General features: G+C 44.7%; 1 protein-coding gene and 2 long non-coding RNA genes across 12 annotated transcripts in view; 2 read left to right on the top strand and 1 right to left on the bottom strand.

Annotated features, from left to right (window-relative positions):
• Window positions 1–27,737, top strand: part of LOC121718788 (NACHT, LRR and PYD domains-containing protein 3-like) — a 1,510,793-nt gene that overhangs the window by 841,289 nt on the left and 641,767 nt on the right. The gene's annotated exons all lie outside the window — the stretch shown is intronic.
• LOC121719082 overlaps window positions 1–27,737 on the bottom strand; it is a 530,903-nt gene that overhangs the window by 251,152 nt on the left and 252,014 nt on the right. The gene's annotated exons all lie outside the window — the stretch shown is intronic.
• LOC121719063 lies at window positions 124–26,760 on the top strand. Its single transcript, XR_006034123.1, has 3 exons — window positions 124–138; window positions 4,405–4,412; window positions 26,658–26,760. It is a non-coding gene; the product is annotated as an uncharacterized LOC121719063 (long non-coding RNA).

Below are 27,737 nucleotides of genomic sequence, written 5' to 3'. Positions count from 1 at the left end.
GTTAGCCAGTGATCATTCTTGTCTGATAACTTCTAGGCTACAGGGGGATCTATGATGCAATGTTCTGGAGGCAGAAGGGCTAACATATTTCTCTACATTTCCAAAATCCAAGTGAACAAAACACTATACAAATCAGAAGTATCTACTGATATCTTTCTCCGCTGAGTTTGTTCCTATTATTTGCCACTTGCCGTGCATAGCCGACGAGCTGACAAGGGCGCACCATCAATAAAAAAAAAATTAGCCTTGGCTACTGTAAAACTTTGGCTAACATTGCCTACCTAGCAATGCTAAATGCAATACGTAAAAGGTAATCTACGGTTGGCGACTACATCAGGCTACTGCTGATGTCTCCGCATATTGCATAGGGGCAGCTGTCTTCTGTTTGTACTGTCTAAAACGTATTTAACTTAATATAGTATTAATAGCCTAATACAAATATAATAATGGCGATGGATGTGAGGAGTTGGCTGTAAGTTTAGCCTGTTTATCCTATCTAGCCACAAGTCTCTCCTGTGCTGACTCAACTCCTCAGTCATTTTCTTCTTGTTCATGACCATACTGTAAATAAGGGAGATTTTCCGGTTTACTCACCCAAAATACAGGGAAATTTCAACATTCGTCTTTCTGTTGCAATCCCTCTGGTGAGGGCAGGAATTCGTACTACAAAACTACTGCACTAACTAAACGAGGTGTGAAGCTAGGTCTAAACTTTGCTTAAAGTTTGGCGTCAAATGCTCTCTCCCACACTGTTCTGATCACCTTAAGGTCGCCTTCAAGCAAAACGATGCTTTAAAAACATCTTTTCGCTCGAAGGGCAGGGGGTAGCAAAAGGACAACAGTACAGAGCCGGACAAGTTCGATGGGGCTATATGTAATGAGAGTAATAAAATATGGGATATTTTACGGGAATATAACAGGAAGACAGCGTGAAAAAAAGTTGACAGGTATGTTTCTGACACTGGGTGACTTTAGGGCTCTGCTGTTGTTAGAACGGCCTGTACTATTGCACAACATGGGCCTACCATCACGTTAAATTGTGTACAAATAAATAAATAGCCTACAGCGATCATACGGCGCTATCGCACTTGTCAATTGACAGCTGCATTAAATAGACCCACCTATGCATTTTCTATATCAACAAAATGGTCGCTGCGAACGTTATTATCTGATTATTACGTAGATTGAATATGCCTAATTGAAATGATTCCAAACTGTGCTGAATTAAATCATAACCATAAGAATAATGATGTTCTCTAGAGTTTAAAATGATTAAACATCAACACCTCAATCTTTTTAAAACATGACATGAATGCTGAAGAGAGAGAGAGAGAGAGAGAGAGATTGATTTAGCAGAGATAACCCCTAGAGAGTTACCATGGAAACATATGTAGTAATATGATTTACCATGACCTCTGATGAACTTTCCCCCTCCTTCTCTCTCTCTCTATCTGTCTATCTCTCTCTGCCTCTTTCATCTTTGGCACCTTTGCTAGTGTGTGTGTGTGTGTGAATGTGTGTGTGCGTGCGGTTTTGTGGCTATGCCTGCTTTAATTCTGTGTAAATTCATCATCATGTACCATGACCTCCGCTGAACACTCCTCAGCTCCACCAGACCTCCCCCACCTCCTCCCTGCATCTCCCCCCAGCAGAGCTGCTCCTATCTGGGCCTCTCCCCAGCAGAGCTGCTCCTATCTGGGCCTCTCTCCCCATCTGGGCATCTCTCCCCAGCAGAGCTGCTCCTATCTGGGCCTCTCTCCCAGATAGGAGCCCAGATAAATGTGACAGTGTGCTAGCTTCTATAACTACCATGTATTTTTGGATTGCAGGTTACCCAAATAAATGGATAGAACCAGAGGCAGTTACAAACAGTCAATATTTTATTTAGTCTCTTTGCTTGTACTTGGCAGGGGTAACAAGATATAGATTAGTCAACATACACATAACATAGGTCCAGAGGACCAACCCAAGTAATTAGTCGTACTGCTAAGTTACAACTAGTATAAGTATAAGTATATATACTTTTTTGATCCCGTGAGGGAAATTTGGTCTCTGCATTTAACCCAATCGGTGAATTAGTGAAACACAAACAGCACACAGTGAAGTGAAGCACACACTAATCCCGGCGCAGTGAGCTGCCTGCTTCAACGGCGGCGCTCGGGGAGCAGTGAGGGGTTAGGTGCCTTGCTCAAGGGCACTTCAGCCGCGGCCCACTGGTCGGGGCTCGAACCGGCAACCCTCCAGTTACAAGTCCAGAGTGCTAACCAGTGGGCCACGACTGCCCCAAACTGACAAATCTTCAGCCATGTGTGATTACTAACTCATGCACACGCTAGTGTAGCACTGCAAGCTGCAAAATGCCCAAGTTAAATCACACTGTTGATATCAAGAGAAATCACACAAGGGACAAACTTTGTATCGAAACTCAACCATCAAGAGAGTGTTCACACCGCAAGCTTTTAAGGGCAGAATAGTGCCAGATATACCCTCACAATAGAGCCATCCCTGGGTTAGGCCCACGAGACCAGGACAAGGGGGTAGGCCCAACAAGGAGCCAACACAGGAGAACAGACATGAACAAACAACACAAGACACGTGGCTTCAGCTACCTTAGTACATAAACCAAAAACAAACAAAAGAAATAAACAGAGGAAAACAGTGGTCAGACTACGAATGATGATCGTTTGTAGATCTACAACAGAGATTATTCACATTAGGAGATATTGCATATTTTCCCAGATATACATCATCATTTCTTTAAACCAGTAAGACTGTTCACATTAGCAGATATTGCACATTTTCCTGATGCACTATAAATACATTACCCCTTTAAATCATTAAGACTATCCCTATTAACAGGTATTGCACATTTTCCTGATACACTATAAATACATCATCATTCCTTTAATAGTCACAAAAGGACAACATTGGGAATGACAACTACAGAATAAGAATTAACTAGTTAAAATAGGGCAGTAGCCCATTGACCACATGAACACAATAAGGATTAGTACAGTAATGAACTGCCTACCTTGGCTGTGACCGCCGTACAGTACCACCGTTTCCAGAAGGAAATTGGAATAGAAGAGGACCCACGTACATTAAGAATAAGGCAGTATGATTACACGTATAGTAGCATGGCTAACTAATAACATAGGCCCATGTCACGGTCAGCTTTTACCTAGGCGAACGTGCTTAAAACCATGCTGTATTGCATACCTGGTCATCCCTTGTTAATCCCAATAGCAGGAAAGACTTTACATGTACAGTGGGTCCCAGTTAAAAATTGACACTTCATTCACGATCAAGGTGATTCACGCAGCTGGGTGAAATGTAAGTACAACTGCAGCCGCTTGGGGGCAGCATAGTCTGCTGTGGCGTTCCACGGTCGAACCAGACTGCGCATTCGACAGCAAGGGCTGTGATTGGCCGAGTTTTCAGCGTTTCTCAGTGTTTTTAGCAGCCCCTGCAACATGCTAGTCCACTGTAGCCTAAGCTTTGTACATAATGTTTAACATAGTTTTGGATTCAGTGGCAAGATTTCTTGATTGTACAGTGCCTGTCTCTCAGTAATGTTTTAAAATGAGAGCTTCGTCAGCTGGCAGTAGGCTACTTTGTCGGTAGTCATGAGAAGTTCGCTTGCTAACAGAACATAAATATTGTAATGATCTGAGCCTAGCTATTGATGACTGTGCTCCCATAATGCTGTGCAGTGTATGTGTGTGTAATGTTGATGTTGGTTTTAGTATGAGTAATTGCGTTTACCTTGTCATGTATGTGTTAGCTGGTATAGTCTTTCTTTATGTCGTACCTCATGTGTTTACCCCGTGTATTGTATGTGACTACCCTGTTTGTGTATCGTGCTTGTTTAATTGACGTCCTTTGTTTTGCCTGTGTAATGACGTTCGTGTGTTTTGGTGCGTAACCAATAAAGACCATTTTGAGACAACTTCGCAGTTTGTTACATTGGTGTCAGAAGTGGGATGACGACCCCTACTGGACGGGAGGAGAAAGCTGCAACTGATGCCCTGGCGATGATGAGTTTCCTGCCAAGACGGCTCTTCGACAGCGCGCTCGCCCATGGCCACCTGCTGGGCCCAGCAGACGGAGCCAGCCTGCAGCGTGACCGTGACGAAGAGACCCGCCCCCGGCCACAGGAGGAAACGTACCGGGCTGATGGCAGCATCCCGCCACTTGAACCCGCTCCACACGGGAGCGATGGAAACCGGCCGGTCCCCGGTGCGACGGCGGCGGTAGAAGGGCGCCCCAGCGTAAAGTTGCCCCACTGCAATGGCGAAAGGCCGCTGGCGACATACCTAGTATAGGTCCAGCTGGCAGCCGAGCTGAATGGCTGGTCGGCGGAGAGAACGGGCGTACAGGTGGCGTTGGCCCTGGAGGGGGAAGCGCTACAAGTATTAGAAGACCTGCCACCGGCGGAGCAAGTAAGCTGGACCGCAATCGAAGCAGCTCTGCAACGACGATTCGGCCAGAGAATCTTCATCAGCGATGCCAGAGAACAACTCGCTTCCAGACGGCGGCACAAGGACGAGAGACTGGGCAAGTTCACGGCTGACCTGCAGCTGTATGCCCGGCGGGGCTACCCAACGTACAGCCAGAGTCTACATGAAGAGATGGCACTGGAAGCGTTCGTGTGAGGCATCCACCCAGAGCGGCTAAAAGAACACCTTCGCCTGAGCGCCCCCAGCTCGCTGTCCGTGGCGCTCGCGGAAGCCGAACGGGTGGAAAACATCTTCCGCACAACAGAGTCGAGGCATTGCGTACGCCAGACATCGATGGAGGAAGATGGGGAGGAACTGGAGGTGACGCGGCACAGCCACCACAACGCCGCTCACGCGAGTGGAAGAGGCCGGCCAACAGGGACGGATGCCACCGGTGTGGCGAGCCGGGACACATCGCATGGTACTGCCCAGCCCCGGCACCCCTCACGCTCGCGCCCCAGTTACTAGAAGAAGGTGGCACGGCGGGAGGGGCTATGGATTGCATACGGCTGGGCCGGCTCGGCCAAACCAGAGGACTGTATGTGGACTGCACGCTAGACGGGACTCGGTGTTGCGCTTTGATCGATACTGGCTCCACCATCTCGCTTGTGCGCCCCGGTCTCTTACCCGGCACGCTGGTAGCCAGACCCAGAGGCTGGGAAAAGACAAAAACGCGCATCACAACAGTTACCGGAGAGCGAGCGGAACTGTATGGACAAAAAGTGGTGTGCGTGTGCATCAACGGTGAGACGGCGAGCCGCCGGCTTTGGTTGGCTAGCATTCAGGATGATTGCATTCTCGGCCTGGACGTGCTAGAGAAATGGGGGGCTGTGGTGGACATTTCCCGGTTCACACTACACTTGGGGACGAGCAGCGTAGTGTTGCACATGGCGGGGAAAACAGCATGAAGTGCGGAGAGCTGGCGGGACGAAGAACTCTCCAACTCGCTCCACACAAGTCCGCAGGAAGCGAACTCGCAAAGAGTACTCGTCATCCCAGACTCCGCCCCTCCCCACACAAGCCCGCGAAACTCAAGCCCGCGAAAACAACAGGTCTCATCCAGGTCCGCTTGCTGAGTCTCTGCCCCTCCCCACACAAGCCCGCGAAACTCAAGCCCGCGAAAACAACAGGTCTCATCCAGGTCCGCTCATCCAGGTCCGCAAGAGAGCGGGTTGAGCCAACACCACTCTCCGCTCAGAGAGCGCTGTCCTCTGTAGAGACAAGGCAAGCCGTAAATGAACTCTGCACTCGTAGCTGTGAGGGGCTGAGTGAAGCACAGGGTAGCCAGGTGCAGAGACTACTAGCAGCGTACACCGACATCTTCGCCGCAAGAGATGAGGACTGCACCCGAACGAGCCTGGTCCAACACGATATCGACACCGGAAATGCCCGGCCCATTCGACTTCAGCCTCATCGCTTACCGTTCGCCAAACGACAAGCAGCTGAAGAAAAGATCAAGGAAATGGCCGCGGCAGGAGTGATAGAGCCAAGCAGTAGTCCCTGGGCTGCGCCGGCTGTACTCGTCCGGAAGAAGGACGGCTCGTGGCGGTTCTGTGTTGACTACAGGCGCCTCAACCAGGTAACCCGGAAAGACTCCTACCCGCTCCCCCGCATTGACGATGCGCTGGACAGCATTGCCGGCTCCTGCTGGTTTAACTCGCTGGACTTACGCAGTGGCTACTGGCATATTGAGCTAGCCCCGGAAGCTCGGCCGAAGACAGCGTTTACCATCGGGCAAGGGCTGTGGCAGTTCCGGGTACTTCCATTTGGCCTACGCAACGGGCCAGCGAACTTTGAGCGGCTGATGGAGTGTGTCCTGGCGGGCATTCCACGAACATGCTGCGTGGTTTACCTGGACGACATCCTGTGTCATGCAATAGACTTCACCGGTGCCATAGGACATCTGGAAAAGGTGTTCGACGCCATACGGGGTGCTGGGCTCAAGCTGCACCCGAAAAAGTGCCACCTGTTCCGGAGGCAAACCGGATTCCTGGGCCATGTCGTGGGGGCCGCCGGAGTGGCCACCGACCCAGCTAAGGTGGAGACGGTGAGACGTTGGCCTGTTCCACGCGACGGTGCTGAGCTGCGGAGCTTCCTGGGCCTGGCGTCATATTACAGGCGCTTTATTCGGGACTTTGCTACAGTCGCCAGTCCGCTGCATCGATTGACGCACAAAGGCCAGCTCTTCGAGTGGACACGAGAGTGCGACGCGGCATTCTGACGGCTGCGGAGGGCGCTATGCGAGGCCCCGGTGCTCGCCTTCCCTGACCCTCGACTGCCGTTTATCCTGGACACCGACACCAGCGACGTGGGCGTCGGCGCCGTCCTCTCACAAGCAGGCGAGCAGGGCGAGCAAGTGGTCGCATACTTCAGCCGCTCACTGGACCGAGCGGAGAAAAATTACTGCGTGACACGCAGAGAACTGTTGGCTGTGGTGGTGGCAGTGCGCCATTTCCGAACCTACCTCTACGGCAAACGGTTCCTGCTGAGAACGGACCACGCGTCGCTCACCTGGCTGCTGAACTTCAAAGAACCAGAGGGCCAGCTGGCTCGCTGGTTGGAGGCGCTCCAGGACTACGACATGGAGATTCGACACCGGGCGGGTCGCCTTCACGGCAACGCGGACGCCCTGTCCAGGCGTCCGTGTGCAGCAGACCAGTGCCAACACTGCCACCGGACTGTTGTATAGACACTGGCGAGCTCCCGATAGGCAATCTGACATTTTCCAGTTGCTGGTTCCTGCTGGATTACGAGCCTGTGTACTGGAACATGTGCATGGGGCAGTGGGGGTGGCTCATTTCGGCATTGCAAAGACTCTTCGCCGGCTGAGAGGCCACTTCTATTGGCCGGGATGCAGGCTGGACGTTGAACTGCATGTTCACTGCTGTGACGCCTGCACAGCGAAGAAGGGCCCCACGCGACGCTCGCACGCTCCGCTGCAGCAATACGCAGTCGGGGCTCCCATGGAGCGGGTAGCCGTCGATGTCATGGGCCCACTGCCAGTCACAGAGCGGGGAAATCGCTACGTGCTCGTGGCCATGGACTATTTCACTAAGTGGCCGGAGGCGTATGCGGTGCCAGATCAGAGCGCTCACACGACAGCGGACAGACTGGTCACTGAGATGTTCTGCCGGTTCGGGGCACCGGAAGAGCTCCACAGCGACCAAGGGCGGAATTTCGAGGCAGAGGTGTTTGCTGAGGTTTGCCAGCGCATGGGCATCCGGAAAACGAGAACGACACCTCTGCATCCACAAAGCGACGGGCTGGTGGAACGGTTTAATCGGACTCTAACAGTGCAGCTGGCCATATTGGCCGACCGCCGACAAAAGGACTGGGACTTACACTTGCCCCTGGTGCTCTGGGCATATCGCACAGCGGTGCAAGAGTCAACGAAATGCACACCGGCAGCTCTGATGTTCGGGCGAGAGCTACGCACGCCAGTGGACTTGGTGTTCTCCGGAAGCGGAGATTGGAGGTAAGCCAGGGCTGGAATACTACAAGCAGCTACGCGAGAGACTGAAAGGAGTACTCGAGTTGGCCAGGCAGGCTATGAGTGAAGCTGGAATACGTCAAAAGCGAGCTTACGATACGCGCTGTCGCGGCCAGGAGTTCCAGCCCGGCGATAAAGTTTGGGTGTACTGCCCGGAGAGAAAGAAAGGCATTTCCCCTAAACTCACTAGTCAGTGGGTAGGACTGTGCGATGTCTTAGAGAAGCTGTCTGATGTGGTCTATCGTGTGACACTGATTAAGCGTCGGAGAGTTGTGGCTCTCCACCGTGATCGACTGGCCCCGTATCGACCCCTGGCCTCAGCTGAGGGTCGTGGAGACTTTGACACTGACTCTGTGGAACCTGGTGACAATGGAGTTGTGGCTCTAACACCGGTCACCGTGCAGCCTTCACCGGAAGTCACCGCTGCAACAGTGGGGCGCCCACAATGCCAGCGTCGCGTCCCAGCCAGGCTCATGGACTGACGTAGGGTAAGACTTGAGTCAAGGGGACATGGACTAAGTCTCGGGGGGGCTGTGTAATGATCTGAGCCTAGCTATTGATGACTGTGCTCCCATAATGCTGTGCAGTGTATGTGTGTGTGTAATGTTGATGTTGGTTTTAGTATAGATTAGAGTAATTGCGTTTACCTTGTCATGTATGTGTTAGCTGGTATAGTCTTTCTTTATGTTGTACCTCATGTGTTTACCCCGTGTATTGTATGTGACTACCCTGTTTGTGTATCGTGCTTGTTTAATTGACCTCCTTTGTTTTGCCTGTGTAATGACGTTCGTGTGTTTTGGTGCGTAACCAATAAAGACCATTTTGAGACAACCTTGCAGTTTGTTACAATATGCTGCCCAGAAACCTTGTGAATTTCTGATTTTTTTTTACTACACTAATGAGGTTGAAATATAGCCTTTGCCTACAGCATCTCCTTAACAGTAATGTTAACAAAATGACAGCATTCATATGACAAAGGAAAACGAATTCGGTCACTCAAGACTGTGCCACAGCAACCAGTGTAGGCTACATTCCTACCCAATAGGCTACTCGAAGCAGATAGCGTTGTCTGACGGTCAAGTGGGTTAATGCACGTATATCCAGAACAGGTCTGCAACTTTCAGGCAGTTCTGAGTTCGAATCTAGGCAGGAGCAGAGCCATATAAAGGCCTAGGCCTATTGTTATCATTTTTTGCAAGGTGTTGCTCCTGACAATACTTGTTTATAAGACGTTTGGTGATTAATTGATAGCTGTTTTTGGGACACGTTAAACGTTCTTTATAATGAGCGCATACGGGGAGTAAAACGACTGTTACGCGCTGTTACAACTGTAGGCTACAATGATTGCAATACAAAAATATGTTAGTTTAGTTAGTTTTGTGATTTTTTGCACTTTTGCCTCATGTGTTTTCAGGTTTGAGGGCTTTTTTGGCATGATTGTCCTTGGTAGACTCTGCATGTTATTTCTCCGTATGGAAAATAAAGTCAATTTTCGACACACGTCTGTTATTAGTTCAATAAGAAGTGTTGCTTGTTAAAACATGTGACTAGTGAAACTCAAATGATTTTAGAAATATTTAGCCAAAGCCAAAAAGTGTTAGAGAGAAGGAGAGACGCCGGTGCAGCTCAGATGTCTTCTTAATTTTCTTTATTCTTTAGTAAAAGGTGCAGAACATTATTCAACTTTAAAGACAGAATACGCACGCAGGCACAACTAGGCTGCTTGTTTTCTTTTACTCGGCTATCTATATATGGTTATCAGCACACAATGTTGGGCTAATTCACTAGTTATGGATATCACAAGTTTAAACAACGAAAACAGAAAGGATGGAGACCGCAAAGCTAGAGGAGTTGTTCCAGATGGGCAAGAACAAGGTAGGCAATTGGTGTGCTTGTCAGAACGTTAGATTACAGCTGTTTAAAGCCAGACGTCACGGTACGCTAGAACAAAACTAAAGGTAACTTTAGCTATAGGGCTGTATCAATTTGTCCAAATTAATAGGTCATCGTAGACGTTGTTGTTGTATTATTGCATGTGGATATTGTTATGCTATGTAGGCTACTTTTTTTGCAATGCACGGACCTAAAACCGGGAAACGGACAAATATTTTACACGCGTGAATTTGTTTTTGCGGGGGTGGGGGTGGGTGGGTGTACGTACCATCTCTCTCTCTCTCTCACACACACACACACACACACACACACACAGACAGTACCTTTCTTAGCCACAGTTAATTTTAGTGGTGATATGTGTTATGGACATTGTTATGCACATTATTGACTGCAGTTTATTCTCATCAATGTCAGTCCATGAATGCATATTGATCAGTTGTTGACTAATACTGTAGGCCTAGAAGTTGCATTTGAAAATGTTACTGTTGTAGGCTTTTTGTTTTTTTATTTCAGCCACACTGTTTTAAAGTGGTTAGGACCATTATTTCACACCAATTTTGAATAAGCCATACTGCAATACCGATTTCATGGTTGCACATGTTTGCCGATTATGTGGCCCTCAGTAACCTATAAATTCAATGATGTGGCCCTCTATGAAAATGAGTTTGACACCCCTGCTCTAAAATATCTGTCCTGGCTTGGTTGCACCGGATTGTGGCCAAACGACAGAAGCGCGGAGAACCCTCCTTTGTCTACCAAAAAGTGTTACTTTGTGCTCCGCGCTCCCCCACTGCTTGTGAAAGAATGCATTTTAATAGTAGCCTAGTCTAATAAGCTACACCAGCTTGTCTTTAAGAGGGGGAATTCAATTGTATAGCCTATAACATTAGCTGAGTCACATATTTGGCCATATGGTGTTTATCATAGGCTACATCATGAAACCAAATAGTGTAACAAAGGCGAACACTTTAACAGGGGAAATTAATTGGGCATGAATCATTGTGCTGAACGGTATTTGTCAATGAGCAGAAACACACACGACATTCAAACTGTTGATAAGATGTGCACTATGGAAACTGGTCTGTAGGCTAACATTGGACAAATAAATTACACTGACTCGCCATATCTTGCTTTGCCGCAAACTCAGCAATGAAATCATAGGCCAGTTTGAAGGCATAACGTCTTTTTCAATTAATAGAAGGGAGAGCCCAGTCTCTCCTGTGACATTGAGGTGCGCAAATAGTTTTTAATAGCCTGTTCAACTTCGAAAATCTTCGTTCACCCGATGCCAGTCACTGATCGCAATTTCAAATTTCGGGAAGCTTCGTTCAATCTTTTTAAGTTTTAAGTGCGGTAGGCCCCTATCTGCCCCCTTTGGAATTATATCTCGAGCCTTTTATAAGGTCCAGTGCGTTAGGCCTATGTCCTGGGATTCGGACGTGCTCAAAAAGAAAAGAAAAAACAGTTTTTTTATAGACGGTTATGAGGAGCAATATGAGTCTGAACTCCGTGTCATTCAGACTCAACCCTCTTGTTGCTTTGATATCTTTTTCGTTGTCGTTTGAACGTCGGCAAGCAGGCATGCGGTTGCAATTTAAATGAAATTTCTACAGTAGGCCTACAACATGCAACATGCTTGTTAGGCTGGGCTACTGTCAATGTACTTGTACAGGTAAATGTTCAACAATTGCTGGTGTACAGGCTATAATCAATTAGCTAAATCATTTGTCCAGCTGTTTAAAAAAAAATCGTGCTACATTCAAACGCAAAAGGTGCTTTGATATCTTTTTCGTTTGAACGTCGGCAAGCAGGCATGCTGCGGTTGCAATGAATGAGGATAATTGGTTTTATCTGCGGATTTATTTTTTGCACTATTTTGAATATGACTCGCTCCAGTCTCAACAGCACGTCTACTTTTTCCACACGCATCTAAGTTCTAACACACCCTCTCGCTTTCTCTCTCTCCATCCCTGCGCACGATACTTTCTTAAAGCAACACCAAAGAACTTTTCCTCTGTCGCACGCACACTATTTGTTTATCCAGCAACGGCTTTGCAAATAACGATGTCCATAGACAAGGTAGAATATGTTGCATGATTTTATGAAATTACGATGTATTGCGACATCATGCAAATCAAATTTGTAGTTTTGTAGTGTTGTTTCATTCCATCGAACTACAGATCCACTACCCGATATGGCAAACTTACATAGTGTGGTTATAGTCGATAGAGGGCCGCGAAGCGAATGCAGAAGTGCCGTTCACCCTGTTAAGAGTTGATGAACCACGGAAACAATTTTGGAAACATTATTTTAAGGTACAAAAAACTCTTTGGTGTTGCTTTAAAGGAGCTGCACCATCTTACAACAATTGCATCTACATTTTCATATTAGAATGTTTTGTCAAGTGTAAGCTTAAACTACCGTGATCAATTTAAGTTCCCGTGCCCCCGCTGAAAGTCTCATGTGCTTATCGTTACACTATCAAATCTATCTTTGTCAAGTAACCGTGACAAATAGGGTATGATATATAAACTCACGCTATTGTATTATCATATATGTTTGGTAATGGCTCAGCTTTCCCTGATTGTTCTACTGACTTGGAAACTGCATCATGGAAGCAGTAAGTCAAGTCGCATCAAAAATAGTAGTGGCAGAACTCCAAAGTGACACCTTGTGGTTGTTTGTGTCAACTGCAGTTTGTGCCATTTCTGCTGAGAAAATGGGGTGCGTGATTCCTGAATGAACCCGTCCAAACTTAACTGGGACCCACTGTACATCATCCCCAACAACCACAACAGCGACCACAACTACACCATCAACAATCTCTCCAAGCATTCCTACTGTGAGCACAACAGCTGGCACAACTATAACCGAAGAAACAACCACAACTACTACCACCGGTCCAACAACAACACCAGGTACCACACTTAGTCCTACCACAGCCACCATCGGCTTGACAGTCACAACTTCAACACCCCCAACAACAACAACAGAGATGACAACTACACCATTGACAATCTCTCCAAACATCCCCAAGTATTGGACACAACACAGAGCACAGCTACATCAGTAACACCTCTAACAACTACAACATCTTTGGGTACAACCACAATAACAACACCAAGAGAGAGCCCAAGTACACAAACAAATAATATTCCTACAACAACTACAGAAAGTACCACACCAGGTACCACAGCAAGCTCTACCACAAGCACATCCTCAGTTACAACTACAGCACCTCCAACAACCACAACTACTTTAACTGGTCAAACATCTACTATACAAATAACAACAACACCAAGAGAGAGCACAAGTACACTACTACAAACCCTACAACAACTACAGAAAGTACCACAGCAAGTTCTACCACAAGCACATCCTCAGTTACAACTACCGGACCAACAACAACACCAGGTACCACACTAAGTCCTACCACAGCCACCATCAGCACAACAATAGTCACAACTACAACACCTCCAACAACAACAACTCTGGTCCTCCGCAGTGTCTTCTTTCTCCTTTTCCATCTCCACTCTCCTCTTGAGCCCTTGTGGCTTGGTCTTCTGCGTCTCTCCCCCTCTTCCTCTCCCTCTCTCTCCCTCTTCCTCTCCCTCTCTCCCCCCCTATCTATCTCTGTCTCTCCCTCTCTCGCCCTCTTCCTCTCTCTCTGTCTCCCTTTGTCTCTCTCTCTCTCTTTCCCTCTCTCCCCCTCTTCCTCTCTCTCTGTCTCCCTTTGTCTCCCTCTCTTCCTCTCTCTCTCTCCCCCTCTTCCTCTCTCTCTGTCTCCCTTTGTCTTTCCCTCTCTCTCTCTCCCCCTTTCTCTATCTCTGGGTTTGTAATGTTTTATCTGGTGTATCTGTTATCTCTAACTTGTCAAGTTTACCTCTGTGAATTGGTTAAGTTTCCTTTGTTACTATTTACTACTTTGTTACAGTAGACCATGTGAGTTTACTTGTACATTCAACTGAAGTGATATTGGTTACATTTACCTTTAAGGCTTAATGCCTAATAAATTGTTCATTTGCCTACCAATCTATAACTTCAATTCTCGTAGTGTGTCATGCTTTTCTCCTCCATAGCTGATAAACTAGTTACTTGGTAATTGATTGGTGATACAAATTATTAATCAAATGGAGTCAGATTAACGAGTATGTAATAATATCATTACCATTTAACTCTTCACCCTATGTGTCCACTCAGTGAGGATATAGCTCGATGTCTCTATGTTTCCGAGGTTATATCATTTCTGAGCGTCTTACACCTCATAAGCTCAGTGTCGTTTTTATATAATAACGTTTTTATTTATTATTTTTGATTTCTCCCCCCCCCCAACCCCCACCCCCAACACACACACTTACATCATCACTGTCATCACTTCACATACATACAACACACTGCTTGCTACAGTAAGCCTCCTCTACATACTTGCTGCACACTGCCCCCCCCCCTACATACACAGCACATTGTCTTCAGGATCTTCTCCAACACACATCCTCTACATACTTACAGCACACTGCCCCCACAAACACACTACACACACACACACACAGTCACTGCTCCACTCCCCTCCCGCCCACACACACATCTTCACTGTCATCACTCACATACATTACATACAGTACTCTGCTTGCAATAGTAAGTCCCTGCCCCCCCCCCCCCCCAATACACAGCACATTGTCTCATGAGGAAGCTTCCCCAACACACATATTGCACACTGCCCTCTCCCCACATACACAGCACACTATCCCATCTCCCCTGTCATCCCCCCAACACACACACCAAGACCCCTGGCAGTTGGGTTAGCCCCTGGAGCTGTGGATCTGCCCAAGGTTTCTTCCTTGGTAAGGGAGTTTTTCCTTGCCCCTGTTGCTCTTGGGTGTTCCTTGTTGGTGCCCCCCACCCAATCCCAATCCTCCCCCACCTATTTTATGCAGCCCTTGCCACTTAATCTACTAAACCCCTCTTCTACTGCACTCTTTACCCCCCCCCCCCCCCATTAATGCACAAATAGGCTGACACCAGACATAATTTCACTGCATTTCTTACTTCCAGTAACTATATGCATGTGACAATAAACTTCCTTGTATCCTTGTATCCTTGTCTTGTACTTTGTGTGTGAATGCAGTCTATGGTAATATCTGTGACATCTCCTTCCCCAGTGTGTGGTAGACCTCCACTCAACACTAGGATAGTTGGGGGTCAGGATGCTCCTGCAGGAAATTGGCCCTGGCAGGCCAGTCTTCAGTCATCAGGCAGACATTTCTGTGGAGGCTCCCTCATCAACAAGGAGTGGGTCTTAACGGCAGCTCATTGCTTTGAGAGGTTAGAACCTCAAATTGCCTCAGTGCTATCGGTTGTCATGGTTTCAGCTGTAACGTAAGTAGGCTTTTGGTTGTCTTGGTTACAGCTCTGACTGCAGCAATCTTTTAATTGTTTCAGCTTTGATCCCAATGGCCTGACTGTTGTCTTGGGTCTTGAGGACCTGGAAGGCAGCAACGCCAACAGCATAAGACGCTGTGTGAACCGGATCATCAATCATCCCAGTTACAACAGTTTCACCAATGACAACGACATCGCTCTGCTTCGTCTCAGTGCCCCAGTCACCTTCACCGACTACGTCAGTCCTGTTTGTCTGGCTGCCAGTGGGAGTGAATTCAGCAACGGCACAGACAGTTGGGTCACTGGCTTTGGAAACATAGCCTCTGAAGGTAAACTAAAAGCAATCATTGCGTTGGACAGAACAACAAGACTTTTAGAAGTAACCATAGTGTATATTAAAGGATAATTCCGGTATTTAGCACTTTGAGTTCCTTTTCTGGTTTGTTTTGGAACTAGAGTGGTGGAGACAGACATTTAGACGATGGGTCCTGTCTCGACTTTCTGACTCGTTTTAAATCGCCTTAGACTGCTTCAGAGTGGCTGGCTATGGGCATGCACAAACATGTCCTTAAAACAACCCTTAACGTTCGTTTTCAAAACTGTGCAACTCACCGAGTGGTTAGTGGTGTCCTTTAACTGCTTAAAGGGGTGGTTCAGGATTTTGGACATAAGACCTCATTTCCAAGTTAACAAGTGTGATATTTATCAGTGGAGACCATTTTCAACACATTTCATCCAGTCCTTCTACTTGCAAGCAAAAGTCAAAGGTATGCCTGCCACTAAAAACGTATCCACTCCACAGTACCCTCGAGGTGTACTACGAGGTGTCCTATGTCCAAAATCCTGAACCACCCCTTAAGGTCTTTAAAGGTAAACTATGCAGTATTGGCATATTCCTTACTGTTTTCTCGGTTTCTGCTTCTTTATCGCTGGCTCTGTCATGAAGAATGTCTGAGAAACTCCATCACTACCTTTTTCTAGCCGGTGCCTGGCGTGTATGTGTATTTGAATGCAGTAAAGCAATTTGTTACACTCGTTATACTTCCTGACACTGAGGCCGTCGGCCCGCCGGCCCACAGTTGTAAGGGTGGTTTTTCCGCTCACAGGTGCTGGGGGAAGCGAGACGGCCACCATTCAACCCGAAAAAAAGTCATATAACCATTCCAATGACTCCGAAGCAGTTAAATGAAGGTAAATTAAGCTAAAAAACTTGCATATTAAGCTAACAAACCTGCATAGTGTGCCTAAATGAGCTCTAAGTGATGCTGGGTAACGTCACTTCTATTGACTTTCAAACAAAACAGAGAGCTACTAGCTTGCTACTTCCTCCCCCTCCCTCCCGAGCAATTGAAACTCTCCTAAACGAACATACATAGAACATTTATAAAAAAAAATATCCTGATTGTAGTGTAACTACCAATAGTGTATATTAATTATTTAACTTTTAGCATTTCTTCATGTCACTCCTAGTATCACTTCCTTCTCCTGGGACTCTACAAGAAGTGCAGGTTCCTATAATAGGAAACAGACAGTGTGATTGTTGGTATGAAGTTGAAAATATCGACATCACAGACAACATGATCTGTGCTGATCTAGCCGCTGGGGGTAAAGACTTCTGTCAGGTAAAACAGCATTTTTGCAAGCACCACCATGCTTGATAGTGTCATGGAATTTACCTCGACATATTAGACACAAGAACCACAACACGTAGTATTGGTTTGCTCACAGACTCTTGGCGCCACGAGGAGAGAGTGCTAGTGAAAGGTTTGAAACCCCTCACCATCAGTCTCTGAACCTGCAGCCCAAAAAGCTATCTTTTATTGTACAGATGCACACAGAAAAACAGGATGCCAGACATCTATCTCCTTCAGCTTGATTTCCTCAAAACCCACGCACAGACGCACACAGAGGCGGGGGCCTTTTCCTGTGCGTCCCAACTCGAATTCTGTGTCCTTGAAACTCAGCATAATATTTTTGCTTACAGAGGTGATTTATATATCTGCTTACACACGTGTTTTATACAATGATAATAATAATTCCTTTACAGATAGCATTAAAGGAAATGTATGGAGGATTTAGGGGGGTTTGTGTGCATAAATGAAATACAATATTCCTAATTATGTGAAACTTAATTATGTGGCAATTAATCAATTCTAGGGAGACTCCGGAGGACCAATGGTGATCAAACAGGATTCTGTGTGGGTCCAGTCCAGTATCAGCAGCTTTCGAATCGGTTGTACTCAACCCAATTTCCCTGGAGTCTACACCAGGGTGTCCCGTTACGAGAGCTGGATCAACTCCCAGATCAGCAGTGACCAACCAGGCTTCGTCCAGTTCACCTCCAGTGGTGTAGATGCTGACGCCAGCTTCTCCTGTTCTGGGGATCAAGACCCCCCTCCAGGACCCAGCTGTCCGATCACTGCAGGTACAAACACAAAAAATCTAAAACATCTACAACACCCTCTTCGTCAGGTTCATTCCTCAAACCAATCCCAGGGTACATCCTGCATCTAGCAGTTTCACTCCAGCACAAACCTCATTCTAACGTCTATGGTACTATGGAATGCTAGAGAACACACTATTATAACGTCTATGGTAATATGGAATGCTAGAGAACACACTATTCTAACGTCTATGGTAATATGGAATGCTAGAGAACACACGTGTGCCTCTGGACTCAAATGTTGTCTGATCTTCATCACATTGGACACATACTATCAGCCCAAGCCTCACAAATTAATTGCTTTTTGAAATTGTGATCAAAAGTGTTTGCCCATCGGAGCCAATCGGAATTGGCGGTGAAACGCAATACATTTGGTGACCTTTAACCCCCAGAGAGCAATGCAAAAATGCATTTTGGCATTTAATGGATGATGTGTTTGGTTTTAAAGCTTACTAGCTATACCTGTTACTGCATGAGTTCCTGTATGACGAATTGTGACATCAATGTAAATTCGCCTTATTCACCCGGCGGCCAAAACGAGGCTACAGGCTACTCTTGCCATCACACTTCAGTCCAGCAGATGGTGGTAATGCACTCCGTTTGCAAACTGCCAAAAAAAAGGTCACCGAAAAAGAAGAAGGGTTCGCTCATAGACATAATATACATAGACGCCGCATTGGCTGCTGGAAACAAGAAATGCGGCCGCCATCTTGGACCTGTCATACTCCTCGTTGCGTTGCAGCAGAAAACACAAGATGACAGCACTGTGCAGCATGTTCCTGCTCAAATCGGCGGACCATACTCGGGGGATTTGCTTTTCACAAGTAAGATTTAACATTACCGTACTATTGGTTGTATTTTGTATTTTCGAACAATGTGGCCTGTATCATAGCTACATGTATGACCTTTGCAGCAAAAAAAAACGCGTGAAAATCTGTTCGGTATTCAGTGAGATATGATTAATTAAGTGCGCTGACAGCTCATCGCACCGGCCAAACAGATTACACTGAGTGGAGTGGATGACCGGTCCAAGATGGCGGCTCCACGTCTCGTCAGCGCTAGTAGGGAGTAGCGGTCGATGCAGCGTCTATAGTATATTATGTCTATGGGTTCGCTGGCCTGTTCTTCTTCTTCTTCAGTGAGTTTTTATTGGCAGTTTGCAAACGGAGTGCATTACCACCATCTGCTGGACTGAAGTGTGATGGCAAGTGTAGCCTGTAGCCTCGTTTTGGCCGCCGGGTGAATAAGGCGAATTTACATCAATGTGATCGATCTGGCTGCCATATTGGATTATGTCAGAAATATAAAAACATTTTCACAATTTTTGTATGTGAATTTATTTATAATGCTTAATGAATGCCTTATAAAAATGATACATATATGCATGTGAATATGTATGAAGTTGATTGTTTTGTTTTTTTTTCATTGCAGATATGTGCAGTATGTGTGAATGCACTTGTGAGAGTAGGTATTTTTGTTTCACACACACACACACACACATGGACTCACATACACACACACTCACACTTTGAAACACACAAGTACAGTAAACAATGGAATCAATAGGAGAGACACAATCACATATGCTGCTGCCCGAGTGCCACTGTTGTTGCAGGCAGCTCACTGTGTGTTCACTGTGTGCTGAGTGTGTTTCACTAATTTCCGGATTGGGATAAATGCAGAGACCAAATTTCCCTCACGGGATCAAAATAGTATATATATATATTTATACTTACTTATACTTACTTATATAACACATACACAAAACTACACACACTCATTCACAGAGATGCACACAAACAAACCACACAGAAGTCTAGCTGAAGGCTGGACTCTTCACATAACATATGCTGTTCATGTTTTCTGTGTAACATTTGTCTTTATGGAGTGATGACTGATGAGCTATGTTCATCAGTCATCTGCTGACGCATGACTGCACTGCAACCTACAGCAACAATCACATAGTGAAATTTGCTGACGACACAACTCTGGTGGGTCTCATCACCAAGGGCGACGAGACTCAATACAGGTTGGAGGTCGACCATCTGACCACGTGGTGCAGGGACAACAACCTCCTGCTGAACGTCAGCAAGACCAAAGAGATTGTTGTTGACTTCCGGAGAGGTCACACCCAACACCTGCCACTGACCATCGACGGTGCTGTGGTGGAGAGAGCAAGCAGCACCAAATTCCTGGGGGTGCACATCAGCGAAGACCTCTCCTGGACCACCAACACTGCATCACTGACGAAGAGAGCTCAGCGCCGCCTGTACTTCCTGCGGAAACTCAGGCGAGCAAGTGCTCCACCAGCCATCATGACCACATTCTACCGAGGCACCATTGAGAGCATCCTCTCCAGCTGTATCGCTGTGTGGGGCGGAAGCTGCACTGAATACAACAGGAAAGCCCTGCAGCGCATAGTGAACACAGCTGGAAGGATTATTGGTGCCTCACTCCCCTCCCTGAAGGACATTTACACCACCCACCTCACCCGCAAGGCGACCAAAATTGTGAGTGATGCAAGTCACCCCGCTCACAATCTGTTCGATCTACTGCCCTCTGGGAAGAGGTACAGAAGCCTGCGCTCCCGCACTACCAGACTCACCAACAGCTTCATACACCAAGCTGTAAGGATGCTGAACTCTCTCCCTCCTCTCCCCCCTCCACCCTCAGCTACATAACATCCTGGACATTGGACCCACAATGGCCGTGTGCACTACTCCACTTGCACACTTGCACACTTGTACACTTTACAACTTGTTGTTGTTGTTGTCCTGAAAACACAACACTTCTGCTGCTCTTACACAACTTGCACCACTATGTCACTTTCTTTCTTAGGTCAAACAGAACTACCCAAGCCTTTTATTGGCCTGACTTTGCACTAGTATTTTATTTTATTGACTGTCTATGCACAATTTCAACCAATTTTGCTGCTCTTATTTTTTTTCATTATTATATGTGCCCTCTTATTTTACTTACTTTTTTGTTTACTTGAATGTTATGTTTGTCTGTGGACTTAAATTGGTAAAATATGTCTTGTCTTCACCGTGGGATAGTGAGAAACGTAATTTCGATCTCTTTGTATGTCTGGAACATGTGAAGAAATTGACAATAAAGCTGACTTTGACTTTGACTTTGACTTTGATGTTCCAAACGCTATATCCTCCATTTTAACAAGTGACTAGCAGTTAAGGGACTTCACTTAAACTTAATATACCGTTGCAAGTTCACTTGAGTATAAACTATCCACTTCAACTAATATCAGTAATGTTCTCCATTGAAACTAAACCAGTGCAAGTGGCACACACTTGGTGGCTAGCGTGTTACTGTTGCTAGGCACTTGGTGGCTAGCAATTGTTGGCTAGCGTGTTACTGTTGCTAGGCACTTGGTGGCTAGCAATTGTTGGCTAGCGTGTTACTGTAGCTAGGCACTTCACTTGAAGGGAAAGTAGACAAAACTACGTGGAGGGAGTGATGTCACACTCTTAAAAGAGCAACGCCAGGTCCTGGCTGTGGCGCAACTGGCTGGGGCACCTGCACCGTACGCCGGCGACCCGGGTTCAATTCCTGCCCCGTGGTCCTTTCCGGATCCCACCCCGATTCTCTCTCCCACTCACTTCCTGTCATTCTCCTCTATCCTATCTGATTAAAGGCATAAAAGGCCAACAAAATATACTTTTAAAAAAAAAAGTGCCACACCACTTTTTCTATAGGGAAAACAGTGTAATTGCGTGGCATTATTGTTTCCAGCAGGTACCCAAAATGCTGCCACACAAAAAGTAAAAGTAGCTAGGGCATCTTCTATGCTAATTTACTCAGACTTGTCAGGCATGCTTCTCCACGAGAATGCACGAGACAGACAAGAAATATCGTGGACCAGAGACGTTTATCGCCATCTCGTGGCACGAGATCTCATCACACCCCTACGAGCCAGGAGACCAATTTTTACCTCGACGAGAAATATTGTGATATTTTTGTGTCGCCAGATCTCGTGGCACCTACAGTAGCATTGAGGTAAGAAATAGGGGTGTACAGGGATTTGAGTGTGTAGGCTCCACAATGTGTGAGACATTTTTGCCTTGTTGTGAATAATTGGCAACTATTCTCATAATCAATTAATCGGTTTGTGCCATTAGAAAAAATGTTAATTGGGTTGTGCCATAAGGAATAAATATGAAATGTTAAAATATTTAAAGAAATTCACAATTCCCACTTCTTAAACCTGAATATTTTCAGCTTTACTTATTCTTCTGACAGTGAACTAAATATCTTTGGACAAAACAAGGCTTTTGAGGGCATAATCTTGACAACAATTTTTTCTCTATTTTTTGGCATTTTATTTCTCGATTAATCAAGAAAACAATCGACAGATTAATAGACTATGAAAATAATCGACAGATTAATTGACTATGAAAATAATGGACAGATTAATAGACTATGACAATAATCATTAGTTGCAGCCCTAGTTTACTGTCCCATGACAGGACCATCTTTGCATTACAAAATGATGAGTACAGTATGTACTGTACATGTTCAACATTTTGATCCTGCATATATCCTGTTGACCTTCTTTTGATTGTTTACAGATACCTCAAACTCCACTGCAACGGAACCAGCCACCTGTGGTTAGTATTGTGTGTGTGTGTGTGTGCAGGGCTGTACGTTAACTTTTTTTGCAAGTAGCACTGGTGCTACAGAGGTTAAAAGTTTTGTAGCACCAGCCACAAATTCTGTAGCATCGATATAAAACCTCTAAAATCTCAATCAGTTCATCAATTGTGATTGGGCTCTAGGCCTACTGCAACTGGATTGATAAAAGGTCATGTACTGTAGTTGTAAACATCTCACCTGGCTACATTGTGTTTGAGATGAACAAAAGCTATCAGCATGATATGTTATTTGGTTGTTGTGTTTTTGTAAAAACAAAAAAAACAATCCCTGACAGTTCCATGCAGTTAGACGTTTCAATGGGTATCAGGAAGACAGGTCATGCCATTGTAAAGTCCCTCTTACGAACGTCTTAAGATTTGCCGACTGTTTCCCGAAACCATCGTAGCTTAAGAGCATCGTGAAAACACTCGTAGATCTACGAGTGCTCCAGAGTACTCGTTACCGGCTAAGAGCGTCTTAACAGTACTTCTCACTGAGGTCACCAACAGGACATACAGAGGAATTACAACTTAGAATACATAATCCAATTTACGTTCCCATTCTTTATTGTGTTTACTGTGATGAATCAGATTTTAGCGTGCAAAATAGCCTACATTTAATGGTCATAATAATGTGATGAAAAGCGGACAAAAATGCAATCAAGTTATGAAACGAGACGTTGCCAGAATAGTTTGACATTATCTTTGCTAAGTGAATATTTTATTAGGCCTATGAGGTAAAAAGCAGAGAAAGCAACATGTGGTTTAGTCTGTAGCCTACTGCATCAAAATCTAAGCCTACACATTTCCTCTCTTTCTTACTCGACTTCTTATCTTCAAACGTGTTCTTAAGTGGCACCGCGAAAAATTATTGCATGGTGCAACAATCTAATCTTAAAATAATTACAATTATTTATGTCTCTGTGTGGTATATAACCTACTTGGGATGCTTACATGCAGATGTCAAAGTGTTTCTATATTCGTATTGATGTGAATTAATGTGTAGATCCGAAGTTTAAATGGTAGGCCTATAGCTGTGACGTGCAGTCACCTGACATCACCGTCAAATCAGAGGATATTTCAGAACTATTAACGTGGACAGCTCCCCTTAAGAGCATCTTAAGAGCAGTCGGAAAAACCAAACGAACGATCGTAAGATGAATCGTAGAAAACCCTCTTAAGAGTGTGTCTCCGTCGTTATCGGGGATGTGGGCCCAGTTCATTTATTTTTGAATAAGTAAAAGATATGCTGAAGATTTTATTCCACTAAGATTTAATTGACGTTTAGTTCATATTTCTAAGTTTTTAGATTAGTGTAACCCTACATTCAACCTTATTATCATTGCACGAGTGAAATACCGTAATTACATCTAACCAGTGGTGCAAATGAGTAGGCTAACTGACATGTCAAATGCATCCCTAGACTGTTCCATACACATAAGCTACAGTAGGTAGCCTAGATAGCTGAAGGTCTGTGGCTAACGCAGTCGTAATTAAAGTGTTGTGAAGGTTTTTTCGGAACCGATCTTGTATAGGTTATTAAGCACTACTAAGCGAGACTGTTGCGCATGAAGTGGGCTCATATTTGACAGATAGAAGCGAACGTCCCGGTGGACTTTTTTCTTCCAAGTTTTAGATCTGAATGGCGTTGTTTGGATAAGTTGTTCGTTTTAAACTGAACTAAAAATGCAAAGCAACAGGGCGATTGCCACAAACTTCTACCTCTGCTTGCCTAATCTAATAACCTCAGCCCGGCCCGGTCGGAAGATACTTTCGCTTTAGGCTAAACAAAAAATAAGTAAAAAAATAATAAAATGATGTATGGGTATGCGCTATCACATCTGGTGTAGCCAGTTGCACTGACCACAGTAGAAGGTAATTGCTGTAGCCTCCCTGTCAGTCTCACACACATGCATTGTATTGCCATAAGCAAAACTGTATACTGTAGCACCAGTGCTACGTTGGTAAATCATCCATCGCACAAACAAATTTTTTTGTAGCATGTGCGACATATATGTCGCACTGTACAGCCCTGATGTGTGTGTGTGTATGTGTGTGTGATATACACAGATTTTTACACAGTTTTGCAAATTATAAACTATATATTGTAAAATGAACATCAGTGTGTACAAATCCCTTCATACAAGTAATGAATGTTGTGTTTGTGGACACAAGTCACAAGTAATGAATGTTGTGTTTGTGGACACAAGTCATAAGTAATGAATGTTGTGTTTGTGGACACAAGTCACAAGTAATGAGTGTTGTTTGTGGACACAAGTCGCAAGTAATGAGTGTTGTTTGTGGAAACTTTTGTGAATCAAATAATATTTGAAGAGTTTGGTTCCAAAATGCTATATCCACCATTTTAATGAATTTTCATAAATTTCATTTATTCATTCATTTCAATAGAATACGATTCACATCTAGATACATGGGCACGATTCGATACAAGAAAAGATACATGTTCATAAAAAACAATTCCGTACGATGCGATTCGATGCAGTTCAAGAATGGAAAGCATTCTGAAAGATTTTTTATCATTTGCTCAAGGTGCACATTAATTTTATGTTATCAATTGTCATGGTCATGGTTGTCAATTAGGCAAAAAAAGTGTGAATATGATTATCTAAACTAAGGTTTGTATCATATGCTGTATTTAAATGAAAAAATAATAGTCTACATTTCAGTCAAACACAGCAGCCAAATACAACATAAAAATAAATTTTTATAGACATTATAGATTTTATAGAGTTATATCTGATTGTTTTCAAGGAGCTGTATTGTTGAGGTAAGACAACACCGAAATAAAATAAAACAGTGCTTAAGACACTGTTGGCCTTTTCTCATAGCCTACAAGAATAAAATAGGCCTACATATCAATGAACTCTCTGGGCTTATTTTGTTCCAATGGTAGACCTAATATGCAGAAACCAGAAACTCAGTGCCACAAGTCTGAGTGAATATGAACAAAATAATAATAATTTGTGCATCGTTTTAGCAGCAAGGGCCAAATTATTCTTTAACATTAAGGAAATCCCTTCATCAAACGTAAGGCTACTCTACAGACTATCGTTTTCGCGCTGGATTTTGAAAAACAAAAGAGTAAAAACGAACGAGTGCAAGTTGTCACGTGCTTAAGTTGCAGTAGATGTATGGGTAATGAGGTCCTTTGACAACTTTGGGCAATGAATGTAGCCCAAAACCAACTGCATTACCCACAAATCCGTGCCACGTGTAGTTTCAAAACCGGAAGTGGGATGAACGCGCTGCTTGCAACGTAAATGAGAGTCTGAGCGAGCAGAAAAGGTTGTGAACCGATTCGTAACAAGTAAATCGATATAACGACCGGTTCATTTCAGTTTTATTCCGATATGTATCGAATATTCCGATAATCCGTATTCCGATACGTATCTTACACGTTAAAAACGGATACCGATACGTAACGGTTAATCTTTACACCCCTAATAATTAGGTATTATGTGATTTATCTTTACTCAATCTAAACTACAAAACAGCATTGATTGATATTTTATTTGATTTATAGCGTTTTGATTGATATTATATTTGATTTATATAGCGTTCTTATTGATATTATATTTGATTTATATGCGTTTTGATTGATATTATATTTGATTTCTAAAACTGATAGTTCCGGTCCTTGATTGTGATTGGCTGAATCACGTTCGATGCCGTTGTAAAATCCAGCACAAACATACACCTTGACCACATTCCGCTCTATATTACTATGCTACCACAACTTGATACAAAAGTTAAAGTAGCTGCGTCTCGATGTTGCTTGGCAACCATTCAGATAGAGGAAATATATTTCTTGGCGGAAGAATGATTATCTAGGAATAACTCATTATATTTCTAGTTGCTGTACCTTTACTTTATGAAACTTTGCAGGTATTTATAGTTACAGCTTTAGAAAAGCAATAAGCCACTTGAATCCGTAGGTTACGCTAGCTAGCGCGTCGTGCCTAACAACGCCCCTTAGCTGTTGTAGAATCAGCGTAACCTACGGCCTCTCGAGGCTTATTGCTTAATTATATGCGCTTTGATTAATATTATATTTGATTTAAATAGCATTTTGATTGATATTATATTTGATTTATACAGTGTTTTGTAACCAAACTCTTCATTTGTAGATCCTGGTATGTGCATTTACTTATATTTTATGAGCCAAATATGCACTTATATTTGTTTGGTGTTCCTTCGGGTAGGTGTCCACAAGCTGAGTCTAATATGGCCATGTGATGTATTTATTTCTCTGTGTTTGTGTCTGTGTGTTCTCAATTGACCAGGTGGGTCTCCTGGTCTCCAGAGTGCGTTCAGTTGCCTAGCGATGATGCTGGTCTCCCTGCAGTCAATGGTGCAGTGGTTGGATCTGTGACCTGCCAATCAACTCTGCAATTTGAATGAAACCCTTAAAGGGCAAATGTCAGGTTAAAAATTATAATAATAATAAATATAGCTGCAAGCAGCAATGTGGGGGCCAAGCAGTGCGCTATAGCAGGAATGGCATTGCCATGCTATGAGCAAGCACTCACACCAAGTTTGATTGCAATTGGATAAAGAATGGCTGAGAAATAAGCTCATTTACTTTGTTACAGCGTCCCTAGAGGCCAAATTACACCAATGTCCTTGTGCGTTCTCACAATCAGCTACCATGTCCCTCTACCAAGTTTGGACTTCATACACCAAAGTGTTGCTGAGATGCGAGCTCACTTTCTTTATTACAGCACCCCTAGAGGTCAAATGAGACCACTTTCCTTGCATGTCCTCACAATCAGCTAATATGTCCATGTATCAAGTTCGGACTTCATACAACAAAGCGTTGGTGAGATATGAGCCCACTTCTTGTATTACAGCGCCCCCTATAGAGGCCAAATGATGCCAATTTCCTACTGTGTCCTCACAATGAGGTACCAAGTCCCTGTACCAAATTTGGACTTCATACATCAAAGCGTTGCTAAGATAGGAGCTCACTTCCTGTATTGCAGCACCCCCTATAGAGGCCAAATGATTCCAATTTCCTAGTGCGTCATCATAATCAGGTAACAGGGTCCTTATACCAAGTTTGGACTTTTTACACCGAAGCGTTGCTGAGATACAAGCTCACTTCCTGCATTACAGCGCCCCCTATAGAGGCCACATGATGCCAATTTCGTAGTGCGTCCTCACAATCAGATACCAAGTCCCTGTACCAAGATTGGACTTCATACATATAGCCGAGATGTTAGCCCACTTCCTGTTAGGCGGCATCGTCGCCATGTGTGATTGGCTGTCACGGGCAAATAAACTTGAAATTAAAAAATCTGACAAGTATCGTTTGTGCGGCTCGGTCTGAAGATCATCTCCGCCAAGTTCTGTGAAAATCGAAT

Source organism: Alosa sapidissima, chromosome 9, assembly GCF_018492685.1.
Source record: "Alosa sapidissima isolate fAloSap1 chromosome 9, fAloSap1.pri, whole genome shotgun sequence".
Taxonomy (NCBI): Eukaryota; Metazoa; Chordata; class Actinopteri; order Clupeiformes; family Clupeidae; genus Alosa; species Alosa sapidissima.
This window is presented reverse-complemented; position numbering and strand designations above follow the sequence as displayed.